Here is an 8,485-nt window from a genome sequence, read left to right on the forward strand (position 1 = left end):
TTAAGGTTCCTAAGAGCACAGTGGCCTCCATAATCCTTAAGGGGGTCTGAATACTTTCCGTACCCACTGTATATTATTAACATATGACAGAATCTAGAACTGGTGGCCGACCGATATATCGACCGATAATGGGCATTTTTTAATTATTTGCATTATTTTGATTCATTTTCAAATGATTTATTTCTAATTTAGTAAACATTTTGTAAAATAAATAGAAATTTCATTACATTATTATTATTATCATTACATTACATTATTATTATATCAGTGTTACTGACTTCACTTTATTCACATACTGATTCAGATTAAACAGTGTGATGTGAAATATAGTGTGATGTGATCGTCCAGCCTCCTCTCTAAGATATTGGCATTGGCCATCAAAAAACTGAGCACTGAACAAGTTCAGAAACATACAAACCAAAACTGAATTCATGGAATTAATAGGGTAATGTTATTGGCTTAAACAGGAGCTATATAATAGTATATTGTACATAAAATTCATATTTGATATTTATTGACATTTACATATTGATAAAGGGTTCATAAAGATTTGTGACTAAAGCTGTGTATACGTAAATAAATACTTTACAATACAATACACATCCATTTTGTACATTTCAGCATATATATACAAACATGTATGTGTAAATGTTATATACAAATACCTACAAATACTAATGAGATCAGGCTATTATAACAACTAATTTAACTAATTTGCAATGAAATTAACAGTGAAAATATGTAACTTTATCACCGATTTGTTTATGCTTAAAACTTTAAGGCATGATTAAACTTACATTTTCAATATTCACAGTCTCAGTTAAAACTGAAGGAACAGGAGTTCATTAAGTTTTTAGCATCAGCCGATCCTAGTGAATACCAAAATGACAAGTACCATTCAACTGTTATGACACACAAAATAAAGTCCACTGTTATTGACTAACCTTAATAGTCCAATTGTTTCTGTTCTCTAGGGTCATCACATAAAACTACTCAATTAAAAACACAAATTAAAAAAGGCCGACTGTCTAGGGGCGAAATTGCTCTCATGCTTGGCTAAATCAATCTGTTTACTGTACACTCCCATGAGCATTTTGTGAAATAACAAAGTTAACAATGTAGCCTCATCTCCCTATTGGAAACGCATTGAACACTGGTCATACGTACCACAAAGCAGCCTCGGTTCTACTGAGAAAACATAACCAATCTAATTACACTGGATCACAGACATCTGACATACCGAAGCTGGTCAGAATTTTTCATTTTCAGCTCTAGATTTGATGACAGACAAATCCTTTTAGACCGATTTCATTGCACCTATTGATCCTGAAGAGCTGTGGTTTATGGGATGAAAGCAGTGAATGCCTCAGTTCTCTTGTTTCTCATCCCACTCATCACACTCACACAAACAATGTTCTGTTTATCATTACCTCAAGTAACAAAGATTTCGTTTAATCATAATATTCATGAGGCGTCAGTCGACTGTGTGGGAATGACCTTGGCTTCATCATTCAGAGAGCTCAGAGAGTCAGGCAATATCAAAGGGGACCCAGTCCCTGAGATCTAGGGCAGAGACATCACCCCCATCCGTCACAGGCCCCGCTGTGGAACCGGCTCTCTGGGGAAGAAATTAGACATTACTGCATTTCTTTAGCTGGAGGTCTAATCCTCTGTGACTGCTGCCATGTTGCTGGAATCATGGGATGTGGGGAGAGAGTGTGCAGCGAGACACCTGACAGTGATTAATGCTAGAAACAAAAACGGCAAAAAAAGGCAGGCATAATATATATCGAAAGCAGAGCAAAACATTAAATTTAAGTCTTACCCAAATGTATTAGTCATCTCTGACGAATGAGAAAGTGCTACTGATATTCCCTCTGCCTGATCCAGTTTGCGATTGGCCTGGCTCTTAGAAATACCAATGCACTTTAAAAAGACTGGCAACGGTTGAGGCACACCTGTTTTTTCGGCCCCCGAGAGGGTCAGAAACATAAGAAAGCAAGCTAAAACTGCAATGCGAGCACATTAGAAGCTGCTGTAATGCATATACAAGTTTCAACAGAATCCATACAGAAACTGCATTTATAGTGACAAGCTGATGGGCAGAATTCCAAATATAACAGTTCCAAAATCTAATGACACTCTTGTCAATGGCTAATAACAGATATTTGCAATCATTAAATTGTATTTTATCTACATTATTTTAGCTAGTTTTTAAATAAATTCATCTTTGTAACATTAAAAATTATAAATATATTTACTGTTACATTTGATCAATTTAATGCATCCATGCTGAATGAAAGTAATACCTTCCAAAAAATAAATAAATCTTACTGACTTCAAACTTTAGTAGGTGATAATATTTTAAAGGCCTTGCTATAATGCAAATATAGAGAAGACTAAAGGAGTTGCAGGCCATGCTTACATTTGATATTACATTACACTTATTCAAGTATATTAGAGGCTCTATTTTATCCAATAAGTAAAGATTCTTTAATTGTTTTTTTTTTTTTATCTGATGACAGAGTGAAAGATGAAGAATACAGCAGAATGGCAAATTTGTCACATGCTAATTAATCAATCCACTCGCTCCCCAAGTGGAAAGAGCTCAGATTGAAGCCATTATTAATGGGGATCATTCCTCATTCACACCACCCATTTATTCTGTGGTGTCTCCCATGTCTGTCAATTTATGGGACTCAGGAGTGTACCTGAGACCATGGAGAACGCTCAGCCTTCTCTGTCTCTCAGATTGTGCAGAGCAAGCACAACCGGCAGGGCACATTCAGAGGCGAATTTACATTATTTATGAGGAGACCATTGGAACCCCTGTTCTTAATTATTTTCCAAATTTCCATAAAATGCACTTGTGTCATGTCTGCTGTGTTTTAAATAGCAAGTGTCAAACAGAAGAGCACCAGTGAAAAAGCGGTAATGAGTGCGCTTCAATTCAATTCTGGCTTTATTGCTGATTGATCATGTTTACTCATCAATATCACGATCTGAGATGTCTTATAATATGTTTAGGGCAAAATTGCACCAAGAATGGCTCTGCTGTTTCCTAGGTTACTTTTTCTATCCAATCACAAAACATATCAGCTATTGTTGTCCAGCACCTCACAGGCCATAAATGGTAGATTAAATTAGGGGACTTTGGTAAAGCTCATTCAGCATAGCCTTGGGTAACAAACAAGAAAATGGAAAGAAAATAAAGAAATGATGTTTGTTCTTTTCTGTGTACAATACTTCAAGCTCATTCTGTTCAAGGCAGTTAAAGGATAGAGAGATGTAGAAAACAAAAACGGCTTTCATGTAAACAAATGTTAAAGCATGTCAATAAATGTCTTCACAGGCATTCAAAGATTTGATGCCATGGACCTTGCAAACTTTGACAAATTCAGACCCAGCAGAAGCACTAATTGTAGAAGTCTGGTACCTTTTCTCTAGGTATTTTGTAAGATTGTATCCCCTGGCAGAATTCCATCCTGTTTGTAATCTAAACTGATTCTACTGGTTGAAAGGATGGATACTCTATTCAGTGCCCATTTAGAAATCCTACAAACTCGCTGTATGACAAGATCTTTGTAATTATACAAATACAATTAATTCATGTTTATGTTATGACACATACCCTAAATAGTCAAATTAACATTTCTTGCTTTGTTTTTTTTTTTATTATTAGATTACCTGTTAGCATACCAACTTTGCATACTATAAACAAAGTCCCTTTATGGCAAGTCATTTCACTCGGCGGCCATCTTTGAAACACCTCTCGGGCATGCAAGTGCAGCTCCTATCTCTTTGAATGGGGAAACATCAAATTCACCAAGCTTACAATTACATTTCATATTTGAAATCACCAATGAAATCTGACAACAACTGACTCATAAATGTTGTTTCTTTTGCTCAAATAGCTTAAAAAGGCTTATTTTTCAGGCTAGAGCAGCCAGTGCGCATGTGCAGTCCAAGTGCGTGTCTCAGAATGCTGACTGTTTCTGTAGCAACCGTGACTTCTAACGGCAGCTGCAGTGACGTGCTGACTTTACCGTTTATCGATTGGCTCTTTTACTCAGAAGGCAGGGCTTCCTTTAATAGAGTGGCCATATTGAGCATTGCATTTTTCCCCATTCAAAACTATACGAGTGACATGTCTTGGGTATTCTATAGTTTTTGCTATTAACCAGCACCAGCCAACTAATATAACAGGCTACCATAACATAGCCATAACACATTCTTAACATAAAACCAGGATTTGCACAAGCACACTACCCTTTTTAACTGTATTTGCAGCTAACACTGCTACAAAAAAATCAGTAAAAATAGCTCAATTATTAAGAAGATGTGTTTAAAAAGGCATTACAACAGGCCACCTGTCGTGGTCCTGGTGGAAATTATTCTGCAAGGTGATACTATGATGCACAACACCAGCAGACTGATAAAAACCTGTGGCCATCGCGAAGCAGGCAGCCAATCAGAATTCAGCCAGCTCTTGCTTTTTTTCTGTGCAATATGGATCTGTTAAGTTTAACATTCCATACGATGGGAGGTTTTGTGGGCATATAGTCTGCAATACACACAATTTGGAAACAGTAACCGCAAAACCTTATTTTATAAGATGCTATGGACATTTTAACAGGTTCTCTGAAAACACAAACTAGTATTTTGTTGAATTGAATTTTCAGTGGAAAAAAACAAAAAACAAGGAGACTAAAAGAAATACAATTACAGAAACTCAATGCTGCAGTGGCACATAAACTGTACTGTGATACCAACAGAATCTACACCTGTGAACATCATGAAAAACCAAAGTGCAACCCTCACACACACACACACACACACACAGCATCTCTAGTTTCTGACTTCATTACTATCACATGGAGTAATTTTATCATTATGGCTGTTGTCTTGTACTGACTGTGGAAGCATTCGGTAAAAACAAATGTTTAATAGTTATCAATGAGCAACACATTGGAGGCTATTTCCTCAGGCACAGCCTTTAAATAATGTCCTGGCTTGGAGTCAGAGCGTAGAATAATCAGACAGTCCTTAAACAGTGCTGGCAGAATGATTTATTCCCACTTTGGTGCCCAGATTAGGTTTTTAATGTATTTAACGGATTGCATTCCCATGGTGAAAACCAAACATGCTTCTGCCGTGTGACCCTAAGTTAATTTTAATATTTGACAAATCAAATACACTTAGCCTGGAGACCTGGCTCTGGGAGAGAAGATTTATGAGACATTATAAAATTTGTGTGCAGCGAGGGTTGACTAAATACACCTACCTCCATGCTCCTCTTCAGGGCATGGGAGACCTCCAGGAGCCCGAGGTCATGGGGAGGAGGTCAAATTGGCGCTCTAGTGTGGTGGCATGCGTAGTGTTCAGAGCAGCTGGAATACAAGAATCAGCCTTGAGAAACAGCCACATCAGTCCGCTGATATGATAACTGACTCTACGGGCGGCACAGAGCAATGTTACAGCCTGGTCTTTATTGACATTGCTGGGACTACAGTCGGCACCCATTCATGATATGGATGTTAAAGATACATTTAAAAATACAAGTATAATATCTACTCTCTCGGCCTTAGATGGCATGCTCAGAATGTTCATAAAATATTTGACACATATAGCACGAATTGCACACAATTCTTGGAAATGTATCTTGCAAACAATTCTTGGAAAAGTCTATGAAACAAAATGATAATACTATACTTCACAGTAAGGTTCAATTTGTTAACATTTGATAACGTTCGGGGTTCAAACACACACTCTCTGTTTAAATCTAGATTAAAGACACATCTCTTTGGCCAAGCATTCAAAGAATGCATCTCATAATCTTGTACTGCAGTTATATCTGATCAAATGCACATTATTATTCTTTAGTTTGGGTTAAACAAATCAATTTTGCTTTGTTGGAACAGCATCTATGCTAATTATGTCTTTATTTGTTTCTCTGATTGACATCCCGTGGTAACTAGGATTTACACAAGCTTCAGTCTGAATCCAGAACACCTGAGATGAGATGATGCCAACCCCTCAGAGGACCTCAGATGATGCCAACCCTGAAACAACTTACAGAACTACCACATTTTGCTATAAGTTTGATTGCATCATATAATAATTGCTGTTAATAGTGTTCATCGTCTGTTTGATTACGTCTTTAATTGATTTTTCCGTACATTTCTGCCATATGTACATTAACTGACAGTCACCACTGATAAGCTACCACTAAATATTGTAGAAACTTAATTTGCTGTAAAGTTGCTCTGCAACGATTTGTATTGTGAAAAGCGCTATACAAATAAACTTGAATTGAATTGAACATTTGTTAGTTCATGATACCTACAGTAATGCATTAACAATGAACAATACATTTACAGCATTTATTAATCATAAGTGTTAAAAAGCTCATGTTAATTTTTTTTACATATTTTAACATTTTTAAATGTTAAAGTTGTTTAAATGAACATTAAAAGGATAGTTCACTCCAAAATGAAAATTATGTCATAATTTTTTCATCATTCAGACTTACTTTCTTCTGCAAAACAAAAAGATTGTATTTTCAAAACTGTTTTTGTCCATACAATTAAAGTCAAAATGGTCCAAAATAACATTGGAAAAAATGGTAATATTGTTAACATTTTGTTAGTAAGTTAATATTAACCTTTTAAAAATATAAAAAAATTGCTGGTTTATGATATCAAATGCAGTAACTAATGTTAACAAATCAAACTTGTTTCTTAAATGTTAATGACAAGGTCTTCATAGTAACAATGAGCAGTTCACAAGAACTAGTTGCTCGATTTGCCTAGTCGAAATTTGCAGGGTTTGAAGCAGGGTTTGAAGCTTAGAAATATAGCTATTCCAAAATGTATTTTGAAGCATTTAAGTCAAGTCAATTTATCTGCAAACCTTTGCACAATACACAAAGCAGCTTAACAAAGTTTCATGCAGTTTAAAGCTGGGCGATAGTATAGTTTACATGTCATGACAATATAAATCAAGCAATTGAGATTTTTTATACAGTATAACGTGATTATGTGAGGGTATTGTATGTGGATAAAATTGGAATTACTTAAGGTAGTTGTAAGTTGGCGTTATTAAGTTGTTATGCAGTGATATAGATTATTATGAATCTATAAGGTTTGGCACAATTTATAACAATTAGGTGTAGTGACAAGCCTAATTATTATTTGGTGATGTACATCACTGCCACTGTTAAATGATGCATAAACAACAGGGTTTAAGAACCACAAAGTAAATAAACGACAAATCCTCAAACACAACTGTATAATCTGGTCTTTTCTGCCGCTTAAAAAAAAACAACAAAAAAAAAACACTGTACCAGTGGCCAGTTCTTGGTCACACTGATCTGCAAAAGTGACTGCCAATTGTCAAGAGTTTGGCTTTGTCAGACTTCTAAACTCAACTACTGCCATACATATCCCACCATGAATTTCTAAGTTGAGATAGATAGGTGACTCTTCACAAGATGATGGAGCTGTATTAGAAGCCATTATTAATCAAGTAAATTACCATGTGAGAGCTGCCCTTTAAATTCCAAGCCTGTTCCACGGGAATGGATGGCTATTAATATTTAACACATACAAGTGTAGCATCACAAATCAATCTGTTCAACCAATTACTCCACATTTACTCAACTGGTGGTCAAGCTGCGATGCCACTCGCATATATTGCTGACATCATCAAAAACCACTGAGGGAAAGATTTATACATACAGGTGCTGTTATGTTGAGGTTTTTCATTTCTGCCTTGCAGCGGCTGGGTCAGAATGCCATTGCCATTTCTCTGAGCTTTCGTTTAGAGCTAATATAAAGGGTATACAGCTCATTGTCAGGATCCTGGCGGTGCACAGAAACAAGCATTAGTCCTGGAATAAGGTGTGTGCAGACAGGGCTGTTGTTAAACTGATATTTCCACTCATAAATATGCATGAAGCCGCAGTGTTCATGGAAAGCAATAAGGCAGCGTCATTACAGAGCTCACCTCAGCATCACTCTCCTCCACATTCCCTATTAATTCACTCTGACACCCACAGCCCTTGACCCAGCCACTGTGAAGGTGAGAGAAGGAAAGAGTGAGATGGGAGGACGGAAAGTTGTATTTCCCTGTCATCCTTGCTAAAAACAATGACTAAACCAGCCTAAATTGGTCTGATAGACTTAGTTGGCCTCCCAGGCTTGCCTGGTGGCTGATCTAAGAGGAGTTTTGGGCACTTTTCAGATGGTCTGGCTTCTTAATCAAGCTAACCTCAGTCGTGGTATTGAGGGTGGAAGAGAGCGCTGGTCATTCACTCCCCCCACCTACAATCCCTGCCAGTACCGAGACTCGAACCTGCAACCTTTGAGTTACAAATCCGACTCTCTAACCATTAGGCCACCACTGTCCCAACTAGCAGTCTACTAGCTGCCCCGACTACTAGTCCAGACTAGCTTAAACTAACTAAAACAACCTGAGGCTGGTT

Source organism: Sinocyclocheilus anshuiensis, unplaced genomic scaffold, assembly GCF_001515605.1.
Source record: "Sinocyclocheilus anshuiensis isolate Anshui unplaced genomic scaffold, SAMN03320099.WGS_v1.1 scaffold986, whole genome shotgun sequence".
NCBI classification, from domain to species: Eukaryota; Metazoa; Chordata; class Actinopteri; order Cypriniformes; family Cyprinidae; genus Sinocyclocheilus; species Sinocyclocheilus anshuiensis.